Genomic DNA, 12,015 nt, shown 5'->3' with positions numbered 1-12,015 from the left:
TACTCACACTCTGTACTGGGTCATACAAAGTGGTTTCTTTCTTAAGAACTTATTAATCAGTTATTAAGTCAAACATCTTTTCTTATTGTAATCTAAATCACATTTTCAGGTGCCTGAAAATCATAACATTACAAATGACATTCTAAAACATGATCTAGTCATTATTATAAATTGGAGTAATATAACTGACAACGCCCTGGGTTCAATCACCAGCACCATTAAAAAAAAAAAAAAGAAAGAAAGAAAAAGAAAAGAATACAGACCAAGAGCTAGACCTCCTGTTTTTAATTCAGTTTCATTCTTCATTGACTGTGACTTTGGGGCTGCTGACATGAATCCTACAAAATGTTTCTTAATAGTTAGAATGCTGTTTATCTAAGTCAAAAGCAATAACAACTTTGTGAGGGAAAAGCTATCCTTCACTTTATAGAAAAGGAAACTGAAACGAAGTAAAGATAGAAGATATACCCAAAGTCACAGTCAATGAAGAATGAAACTGAATTAAAAACAGGAGGTCTAGCTCTTGGTCTGTATTCTTTTCTTTTTCTTTCTTTCTTTTCTTTTTTTTTTTTTTTAATGGTGCTGGTGATTGAACCCAGGGCGTTGATGCATGCATCAACTTAGCTATATCCCCATCCCTGTATTCTTAATCACTATGCACATTATGCAAACTGCCTAGGTTGCTACATTTAAAAATAGGTTTCTAATTTTTTGTTTGTTTCCTTCTAATGCCTTGCCTCAGAAATTGACATTTAAATTTATCTGGGATTGACCTGGGGATGTAGCTCAGTGGTTCAGAGCACATGGCCAGTATGTATGAGGCCCTGCGTTTAATACACACCTAAAAACAAAAATAAACCAGAAAAACTGGTGTTAATTGCATACATTTAGTCTATTACTGAATAATAAAGTATGTTACCTATATTCAACAACCAAAAGTAAATGAGAAAAGTAAAACAAGAACTCTATACTTCAATAGACTGCCATTAGTTAGTTTGCAGCTGTACTCTGTCAGCAGCCCCTTTGAACTGTTTGGCAAGACTGTCCTCAAAGGGTGGCTCTAAAGAAAGATAGAAAGGATATTTAGTACTTTTAATTGCTTAGTCAGTTAAGCCAGGTAGGAGACTTGGAAAATACAGAGATTTGGCATTAGAAAGAGAAGAGAAGATGGAATAAAGGAATTTGAAAAATAAACAACAACAACAAAAAAATAAGAACAATACAGGGTAGAGCAAAAAAAAATTTATATTGAAAAAGAAGAGAAGCTGGGCATGGTGGTGTATACCTGTAATCCCAGTGATTTGGGAGACAGAAGCAGGAGGATCACAAGTTCAAAGACAGCCTCAACAATTTAGGGAAGCCCAGTCTCTAAATAAAGAAATAAAAAGAGCTGGGGATGTAGCTTAGTAGTTAAGTACCCCTGGGTTCAATCCCTGGAACCAAAAAAAAAAAAAAAAAAAAGAAGAAGAAGAAGAGAAAGAAACCAATAGCTAGTGGGAATAAAAAGTATGTTTTACTACCCCAAATTTTCAGCCAAACAACTGTTCCTGCTTCCTTCCAGTGGAAGATAAAGTAGGCAGTCATCAACCAAGGGGAATTCTGCAGATCTCTGCTCAACCTCCAGTTCCCCCACTCAAAATACAGGCATCCTAGATATCTAAATATATTTTCCTCACCAATTTAGATTCCAAATACTACTGTGGCAATAATTAGGAAACAGGAACATTGAGGATACAAAAAGGAGGCAAAAGGTCATTATCAAAGTAGGTTTTTCATTCTCAAGAGATATGAAGGAAGATGATGGTAAGTACAGTTAGTTCTTAGATCTTCCCTAGTTATCTATTTGTTGAGAGGGCACTTAAACTTGTGGCGTGCCTACAAAGAGTTGATGAGAAGTGTTTTTGTTTGTTTTTTTTTTTTTTTTTTACAATTTTTTAAATATTTATTTTTAAGTTTTCGGTGGACACAACATCTTTATTTTATTTGTATGTGGTGCTGAGGATCGAACCCAGCACCCCGCGCTTGCCAGGCGAGGGCTCTACCGCTTGAGCCACATCCCCAGCCCAGATGAGAAGTGTTTTGTAAAAAGTTTTCATGGCCAAAGATAAGACTGAATAACTTGGTATTTGAAACTGGATTCTCAGCCTGTGCTACAGTAGTGTTGCAGCAGACCCCAGCCTCCTGCTAGTGCCTTCTTTTGGGGCTCTTGTGTTCAAAAAATGAAATCCATGGACAAAGAATAGTAAGCATAAAACATTAGGATTTATTCAAGTGAGAAGAAAAGAGAACTCCTGCAGGGTGAAAGAGGAGACCCATTTGGAGTTGTCACTTAAGTGTGTTAATCTAGGACCTTATAGAGCTGCTGAGTAGAGGCACTGGTCAATATCTATGTTAATCAGATATTGGAAAAGTACCAATGCTATTGGCTGAAATCTATGCTAATCAGGAATTAAAAAGTACCCATGCTATTGGTCAAAATTTGTGCCAATCAGGTATTGGAAAGATGTTAAGCCTGTTAGTTTAGCCTGCAACATTTTTATTTGCTAACTCCTGAGTCTGTAGCTTTCACTCAGGTCTGTCTTGCCTTCCTTTTCCCACTGCCTAGGGATTAAGGAGTTGGCTGGAATGTTTGGAATGCTTCCACAGGTTAATCTCATGGAGTGGCTTTATATCTAGAGATGCCATTATGGGGTGCATTTCCTTAACTGTCTGCCTATTTTATTATCTATCTATCCTATCTTATTCAGTATTATGGGAGGAAAACTAGAAGACACTTAGCTATGCCAAATAGTTCAAATTAAAATTTCTCAAATCATCTGAAACTTATATGTGAGTCTGTGTTTTTGGACTACAGTAGGGCCAGGGAGTAGAAGTTACCATGTCCAGATTATAAAACTTTTAAAAAATTCAATATTTATAGAACGGACCAGAAAAAGAAAAAAAAATAGTTTTTGATAAAAGTGTGCATGTGTGTGTGCGTACATGAGTGTGTGTATGTACAAGCGTGCACGCTCATCTTCTTTGATTTGTATGGTTGTTGTTTTCTTGAAATTTGTTTTTAATTTTTTTTTAGTTGTTGATGGACCTTTATTTTATCTGTATGTGGTGCTGAAAATTGAACCCAGTGCCTCAAACATGCTAGACAACAACTCTACCACTGAGCCACAAACCCAACCCCTCTTGAATTTTTTTTTAGAGCTTTAAACTGTCATCTGTCAGTTTTTTTTTTAATATTTAATTTTTTAGATTTAGGTGAACACAATATCTTTATTTTGTTTTTATGTGGTGCTGAGAATTGAACCCAGTGCCTCACGCATGCTAGGCGAGGGCGCTACCACTTGAGCCACATCCCCAGCCCCCTCTTGAAATTTTTAATCACATTTTTCATTGTGTACAGTCAGTCCCCGAATTAAGATTATTCAACTTAAAAATTTTGACTTTATGATTATGTTAGAGCAATATGCATTCAATAGAAACCCTACTTCAGAGTCTGAATTTGGATCTTTTCCTGGGCTAGGAACATGTGTAAGACACTCTTTAGAGATGTATGGTAGGTAATAGCAATGATCCACAGCTTCTGGTCAGCCCAGCTATCGATAAGAGGAGACAACCAACCTGTACATATACTATGTTGTTAAGGCATTGTGTTATGTATCACATGTGTTTTCAACTTACATTATTTTCAACTTATGACGGATTTTTAAGGATATAACCCCATCCTAAGCAGAGGAGCATCTGTATATAAAAAAGAATTGAGTATTTGTATATAAAAAGAATTGAGTTCTAGGCTCAGATATGCTAAAGATGTTTTTCACCTTTTGACATTTTCCAAGACAATATTGGAAAATTCTTCATTGGATAGGACTATCCCACCTGGCCCGCATCCGTTAAATGCCAGTATTATATCTCACTCCTCAAATCATTGTGACAACTAAAATGCTTCTGGGGGTACTACCCTTCCATCTGAAAACTATGCCCCTAATCCTTGAAGCAGTAACATGAAACCTTTCTGATTTAAACTTCGTGTATGCCTACAATTGCTGTCTTAGCTAACAGAGAAAGAAAGTCAGGTGTTTAGTCTGTGTCCTACTATAGCAATTGCCTACCTATGATCTATCTAGCACACTGCCAGAAATGGAAAGAATAAAACAAAATTCAAAGAAAGTTCCAACCTGAGTTGGAACAAAGTAAGTTGGTACTAATTAATAACAGAAATTCAAAGAACGAAATGGAAGAGATGAAGGACTCCAGAATTATCCTACTTAGAAGAAGCTTTCAGATATAACCATTATTACATATGTATAGTTTATTCAACACCACTATATCCATCGTGGACAAAACTTAAGTCCTCATTTGAAACATCAAGTATTTCTAGATGTTTAGAAGTACACAAAGTGTACACAAAGTAGAGGTAGTAAATAAAACATTTTGCAGATTAAAAAAAATTCAGTAGTTTTCATCTTATAAAATTAAAGAAATTAAAATTTTTCTTACTAAGGCAAAAATTCCAAATCATTATCTATTCATTTATAGTGTTAAGAGATGTGAAATTCAGGGCTGGGTTGTGGCTCAGTGGTAGAGTGTTTGCCTAGCATGTGTGAGGCACTGAGTTCGATTCTCAACACCACATATAAATAAATGAATAAAATAAAGGTCCATCAACATCTAAAGAATATTTAAAAAAAGAGATGTGAGATTCACAATTTTAATACCATAACTTGAATTTAATTACTTTAGGTAGGGAAAGGAAAAATATTAGTTAACTAGAATGTTTTTTAGATGGCAGATTTTTATATCTGCATGTGTATGAAATAATATTAAGATTATGATAAGATTATGCATTGTAATAACAAAATACAAGTTGAGCTTGAGGAATCTCATTTTTCACCATTACACCAGGAGACGAACCCTGTTCTGTCATACCTAATGTATCTGAAATGGCTACTCCAGAGCTGCATTAAGTTGGTTCTGTGTGTGTATGTGTGTCTGTGTGTGTGTGTCTGTGTGTGTGTGTATGAGTAATTTAACTTGAGAGAGTGATGGGAACTCAATGAGGGGTTTTAAACAGACAGATGACAGTTTAAAGCTCTAAGAATCACTTTGGCTGAAGATTGGAGGAAAGCCAGAAAGGATATAGGTACTCTAGTAAAGAGTACCTTTACCTGCTAAAATCAGGTAAAGGAAAGAATTGGACATATTACAGATGTTATTTAAAATTTTAAATTGGAAGGTAAAATCCATAGAGCTAGGTGATGGATTGAAAATTTTAATCTTAGATCTTAAATCTTAAAAATTTTAAATCTTAAAAATCTTAGCTTCTTTCCGGGCACAGTGATGTATGCCTGTAATCCCAGTGATTTGAGAGGCTAAAGCAGGAGGATCACAAGTTCAAAGACACCATTAGTAATTTAGCAAGGCCCATCTCAATTTTTAAAAATTAAAATAAAAAGGGTTGAGAATGTGGTTTAGTGGTTAAGCATCCTGGATTCAATCCCCGGTACCCCCCACTAAAAAATTTTAGCTTCTTGCTGGGTGTGGTGGCACATGCCTGTAATACCAGTGATTCTGGAGGCTGAGGCAAGGGGATCATAAGTTTGAGGCCAGCTTCAGCAACTTATTGAGGCCCCAAGCAACTCAGTGGGGCCCTTTCTTAAAATAAAAAATAAAAAGGTCTGGGATGTAGCTTATTGGTTAAGCGCCCCTGAATTGTTCACAGTACCCTCCCCCCCACAAATTTTAGTTTCTTAATTGAAAAGGCTTATAATGAATGACAATCCAATTCCATGAGTGTCCCTAGCACTCAGATTTTGGTCTCTAATAAAATTTCATTCTAAGGACTGGGGTTGTGGCTCAGTGGTAGAGCGCTTGCATAGCATGTATGAGGCCCTGGGTTTAAATTTCAGCACCACATATAAATAAATAAAATAAAGGTCCATCGACAACTAAAATAAATAAATAAATAGATAGATAAATAAATAAAAACTTTTTAAAAATTCATACTAAAAATAAAAACACTTAAATTCTGAAAAAAAAAATTCATACTAAAAGACATCAAGCGTCCTTGAAGAAATGTCCAGTTCTAGGTAGGGAGCAGGAACTACACAAGATAAATCTAAAACGTTTTGTGCTAAAATGCAAGGAAGCTATCAAAGAGTAATGGGTGTCTTTCAAAAAGAATGCAAGTTCCCACTAACCTAAGAACGATTTCAACATCAAAAAGACTAATAGCAGCAACTGATGGAAACATCAAATTTCTAAAAATCCACAATTACTGTTTTAATAATACTGACAAATTCATTGGTCATTAAAGATGATTGCTAGAGTGTCAACTCATTCTGCAAGAAGGCATTTTTCCTGCCTTCTATAGAAACTATATTTCATGCAGGGCTGACTTTAGGGTATATGGGGCTCTGGGTAAATATATTTTGCAGTGCTTTTATCTATATAACAACTTGATTAGAAAGTGGTTTCAAATGAGGTATAGTAATTTATTGAAGAAGATACAGAGTAGTTGGTAGCAATGTGTACTTACATATTTGCTTAATCAGTGAATGTGAAGATTCTTGTCATGTCCTTGAATCATCTCTTCCTTTTCAGACCTAGGAATAATCTCTTCATGTTTTTACTGCTAATGCATCATTCTTGGCTAATTTCATATCTTCCACTGTAAGAAATAGGTAGCACTTCTGTTATTACAGTGCCATAGTTGTTCATATTTTTTTGTATTGAAACAATATACCATTTTTATTTAATGCTGATGCATCATAACTTATGAGGCTGCATTCTTTATCTTGCTACCCAAGAATACTGGCTTCCAATGACTCTGTTAGGGTTGGAACTGTGCTTCATTCATAGAAACCACAAACACAGGTTTTACCCAGAATACACAGAAAAATGTGGCTGATACTTTGTTTTCTTGTCATGCTAAATTTACTGTTTACCTTTTAGAATCTAGTGGGCACTCTTGATTAAAGGCCAAACTGATACCTTAGTAATTCATAAAGAATTATTATGTAAAGGAGTATTAATAAACAATACTTTAGAGCTCTTTTTAAAATTGTATAAAGAGGCAAATTCTACATTTACTTATAAATATTAATTATTACTCATATATATATATATATATATATATATATACATATGTTTGTATCTATTACAGATCTATACACTTATTTATTCATATTACATAAATAACAGAGAAACCACAAGCTGAGAGCTTTCTCTCAATATATTGAGCTATGCTGGCTTGATAATCCCACTCCTAGGTATTTATCTAAATGACATTAAATTTACATTCACATGAAAATATGCATATGAATATATATTCATAATTTTCCCCAAATAAGCAATCAGGGTATAAATGGATAAACAAACTGTGGTGGTTCTATAATGGAATAAAACTCAGCAATAAAAAGGAACAGATTATTTATTCATCCAGCCAAGGTGAATCTTTAATGCATTTTACTATGATCATTGTTGGGGCTGGGTGATTGGTACATGGGGATTCAACATTATCCTTTTCCCATGTATGATTAACAATTTCTGTAATTAAAATGTTATAAGGGTATTTTAATATAGTGTTTTACTGACATCACAATGTCTAGCTACTCCATGGATGTGAGTAAAGTTCCATGTTCCAAAGCTAGGGGCTGCATCTGGAGTGTTGCACATCAAACTGCCAGTTAAATGAACATAAAATCTGGTAATGTAAATATTTATTTTATTATCTTTTAAAATTTATATATTATGTATTCTGTAGTCTGATAATTGAACCCAGTGTGCTCTAACCACTGAGCTAAATCCCCAGCCCCCCTCTTTTTTTCTTCTCAGTTTCTTTGTTTTTTTATTTTGAGATGGTCTAATTAAATTGCCCTGCTAACCTTGAACTTGTGATCCATCTGCTTCAGCCTACTGAGTAGCTGGAATTACAGGTGTACACCACTGCTCCCTGCTAATACTTTATTATTTTAAGACATATTCAAAAATGCTTTCTAACACTATTTCAGGTGGAAAAGGCTTATGGGCTTATTGGTTTTAAGAATTTGTACTGGGGGCTGGGGTTGTGGCTCAGTGGTAGAGCGCTCACCTAGCATTCACGAGGCCCTGGGTTCGATCCTCAGCATCACATAAATATAAATAAGTAAAATAAAGGTATCGTGTCTAACAACAACAACAACAAAAAAGAATTTGTGCTGGGTGCTGTGGTTCAGGCCTATAATACCAACCACTTGGGAGACTAAGGCAGGAGGATTCCAAGTTCAAGGCTAGCCTCCACAATTTTCTCAAAATAAACTGAAAAAGGGTTGGGGACGTAGCTCAATGGTGGAGCACCCCTAGTTCAATCCTTTGTATTATAACAATAATGATAAAATTTCATTTGCCCTGCTACTAGAAAAATTGCAGAAGGCAACCAATCCCCAGCAGCCAGATGCATGCAGTTAACCATCCACTTAACCACCGAGCCACATCCTCTGATCTTTTTATTTTTTATTGAGACAGGATCTTGCTAAGTCACTCAGGTGCCTTGAACTTGTGATCCTCCTGCCTTAGCCTCCCAAGTTGCTGAGATTACAGGGTGTGCCCACACTGGCCTCTATAATTTTAAGTGTATCAAAACAAACAAAAACTGGGCACAGTAGTACATGCCGCAGTCCGGCTGCAGCAAAATAACCGGGGGGTGACGAACAACTTGTGAACGTTGATACAGCAGGAGTAGGAGCCGTTTATTGCAGGACAGGAGCAGTATTTATACATTCCACACAGCTTATCTAATTAGCATAAACTAGATACATCAGTCAACCAATAAGGAATCTCCACACTTAATGGCTTGTTTTTGTTACTTCTCAAACCACTCCCTCTGGCATTTTGCCAGGCACCATCCAGACTTGTTTACAGACTCTAACATTCCCCTGGCAAAATGCCAGGTGTTATTTTTGACTTGTTTACAGACTCTAACAAGTACAGGTCTGGAATCCCAGCTACTTGAGAGGCTGAAGTAGGAGGATCACTTGAACCCAGGAGTTTATGTCTAGCCTGGGCAACATAGTGAAATCCCTTCTCAAAAAAAAAAAAAAAAAAATTAAATGTTAATGGTACAGTCTAGGTTGCAGGTATACAGTGTTCGCTTTCAATTTTGCTATATGTTTGTAAATTTTCATAATAAAGTGGAAAAATATCTAGAAATGTGATGCCACCTAGGTCAGCAGTAAATGCATTGAAGAGAGTAAATGCCACTATGATTAGGTAGCTACCAGTTCCTCAAGTCTGAGTTTTTTTTGGGGGGTGGGGGTTGGGGGGCATTATTTGTTGTTTGGTTTTGGTTCTGGGATTGAACCCAGGGCGTCAACATGCCAGGCAAGCATTTTACCACTGAGCCAAACCTCCAGCCCCAGCCATTGTTGTGACTGAACCTGTATTCTGCTTACTAGGACCTAGAGCCTTTTATACTTAATCTAATTTCCTGAATTCTGATCTCTTAGGGTTTTATTTACTTAAATCTAGTTTTGCTATCCCCCTGATACTTTGATTTTCTGGCTTACCTATTACTTGATCATTCATTTTCAAATATTTATCTTTGCCTACTATGAACCAGGCCCTGTGAAGGTGTTGGTGACTCAGTTTTGTTCCTGCCCCTGTAGCACTTTCATCCATGCCTTATTCTTCCTAACCAGTACCTCCAGCTCTCTTAATTCTATGAAGAATGCTGTGGTTTCTACATCTTTGACTGAGGTTATGATTTCACTATTTTATACCTTGAATACTGTGGACCACATGCCAAAGGCTTAGGAATTTTTGAGAGTCGTGTGAAAAATGTTTTATACTTGAAAAAAATCATCCAATTTACAAAAAAGAAAACAACAAAATGTTATCCATTCCCTAAAGAAACTGAACTTGGTCTGAGTCTTCCTTTTTCACAGCTCTGATTGCAAAGGACTGCCAGCTTTTCTGGTCCCAGGGCAAATCCAGGTCTAATGTAAGTGCTATAGTGGAGTAAGATTCTTCAATGGCTGTCTAAACTCTGGATGCTTAAGCTCTCTTAACCTAGTGACATTGTAGCTTCATTTTTTTTTTCAGTTTTTTAATGCAGTGCTGATGATTCCTTGCTCACCAGGCCACCTTTTGATTCTCATGTATGTAGGTCTGTAGGGAGGATGCAGTATTTCTTTGAGTATTTCTGGTCTCTGTGATGGGAGTTTCCGAGGCAGAACAATAAAGTAGCTTGTGATTAAGAGTTGACTATATTAACTATAGAGCAATGTTCATATCCCTTCCCCTTGGAAAGGAGTTTGATGAGAGCTCTTTTAAAACACTGAGTTTGGGCTGGGGCTGGGGCTCAGTGGTAGTGCACTTGTCTGGCATGTGTGAGGCACTGGGTTCAATTTTCAGCACCACATATAAATAAATAAATAAATAAAGGTCTATCAACAACTTAAAAAAATATTTAAAAAACAAACAAAACAAAACACTGAGTTGGGCCAGGCATGGTGGCACACACCTCTAATCCCAGTGACTCCAGACACTGAGGCAGGAAATCACAAGTTTAAGGCCAGCCTGGGCAACTTAATGAAACCCTCTCTCAAAATAAGAAAAAAGTGCAGAGGATGTGCGTCAGTATTAGAGCACCCCTGGTTTCAATCCCTAGTACTGAGGGGGAAAAAAAAGATACACATGGGGGATACAAAAAGGACTGAAACTAGTTCATATCATGCTATACTCTAGACTCTAGTGGATATTCTGACTAAAGGCCAGCAAGGGCACAGTGGAACACAACCATAGTCCCAGCTACTTAAGAAACTGAGGCAGGAGGATCACTTCAACCTAGGAGTTCAAGGTTGGCTTGGGGAACACAGGAAGACTCCTGTTGAAACAAAAGAAGACAAACAAAAAACCAGTATATCTGACTAAAAGCCAAACTGATATTTTAATAATTCATAAAGAATTATTATGTAAAGGAGCATTAACAAAGCAATACATTAAGGCTAGGGATGTGGTTCACCTGTAGCATATCAGCTTGGCATGTATGGAGCCCTGGGTTAGATACACAACAGTGCTTCCTGCTTTATGAAAAAAGTAAAAATTATTTTAAAAGAAAAAAAAGCAATACATTAGAGCTCTTCTTTGTTTATTTATTTATTGTGGTACTGGGGATTGACCTTGCCCATAAACTACATCCCCAACTCTTTTTTATTTTGATACACTGTCTTGCTAAATTGCCAGCTTGGCCTTGAACTTGCAATCCTCTTATCTCAGCCTCCCAAGTTGCTGGGATTATAGACATACACCACTGCATCTGGCTAGAGCTCTTTTATAATTACATGAAGGAAGGCATTCTATTTATCCATATGTATTAATTATTACTAATTACATAAATAATATTATAAAAATACACATTTTTTCTGTTATATAAATATTCATATTACAGGGCTGGGGTTGTGGCTCAGCAGTAGAGCAGCTTGCCTAGCACATGTGAGGCCCTGGGTTTGATCCTTAGCACCACATAAAAATAAATAAAATAAAGGTATTGTGTCCAATTACAACTAAAAAATAAATATATTTTTTAAAATTCATATTACACAAAAACATAATTATACATTCAATTATTACTTAATTCCTATTTGTTATTTATATAATTGAATTATATGTTAACCATGGTTCAGTCTTAACTACTTTATATTAAAACTGTATTGGAAAATACTATTTGAACCTCTTTATAAGATATGTAAAATTCTAATCTACCCATGGGAGTTCAGCCTGGTTTAATTTAGGCATAAGACATATGTCTGCCACCCCTCTCCTCTTTAGCCTTTTCCTCTTTCCTACCTGCTACCTCTGTGAATTAGGACAAATAAGTATAAATAAGATATAACTCCAACCTTGCAGTGGCTGCATGTGCTATCTTGAGGAGCATGATCCTCAGGAACTCAGCCCCAACCACATCTGGCCAGGCACACTTCCCTGAAGAGCAGCTCCCTACCCTGGACAAAAAAGCCCCACATACAAACAAGGGCTGGGGTG

The 12,015-nt window shown here is 36.3% G+C and overlaps 1 long non-coding RNA gene across 3 annotated transcripts in view; it reads right to left on the bottom strand.

Moving 5' to 3' along the window:
* Nucleotides 1–722: 722 nt before the first annotated feature.
* LOC124099156 (uncharacterized) overlaps nt 723–12,015 on the bottom strand; it is a 125,361-nt gene continuing 114,068 nt past the window's right edge. For 2 of the 3 annotated variants that reach the window (XR_009227750.1, XR_009227757.1), the window contains exon 8: nt 723–841. This is a non-coding gene — a long non-coding RNA (uncharacterized LOC124099156). Of the gene's footprint in view, nt 842–6,556; nt 6,665–12,015 lie in introns of those variants that run through there. The other variant, XR_009227753.1, reaches the window with a different exon arrangement.

The sequence above is a fragment of the Marmota monax genome, unplaced genomic scaffold, assembly GCF_021218885.2.
Source record: "Marmota monax isolate L192 unplaced genomic scaffold, Marmota_monax_Labrador192_F-V1.1 WCK01_AAM20220418_F8-fsc00011, whole genome shotgun sequence".
In the NCBI taxonomy this organism is placed as follows: Eukaryota; Metazoa; Chordata; class Mammalia; order Rodentia; family Sciuridae; genus Marmota; species Marmota monax.
This window is presented reverse-complemented; position numbering and strand designations above follow the sequence as displayed.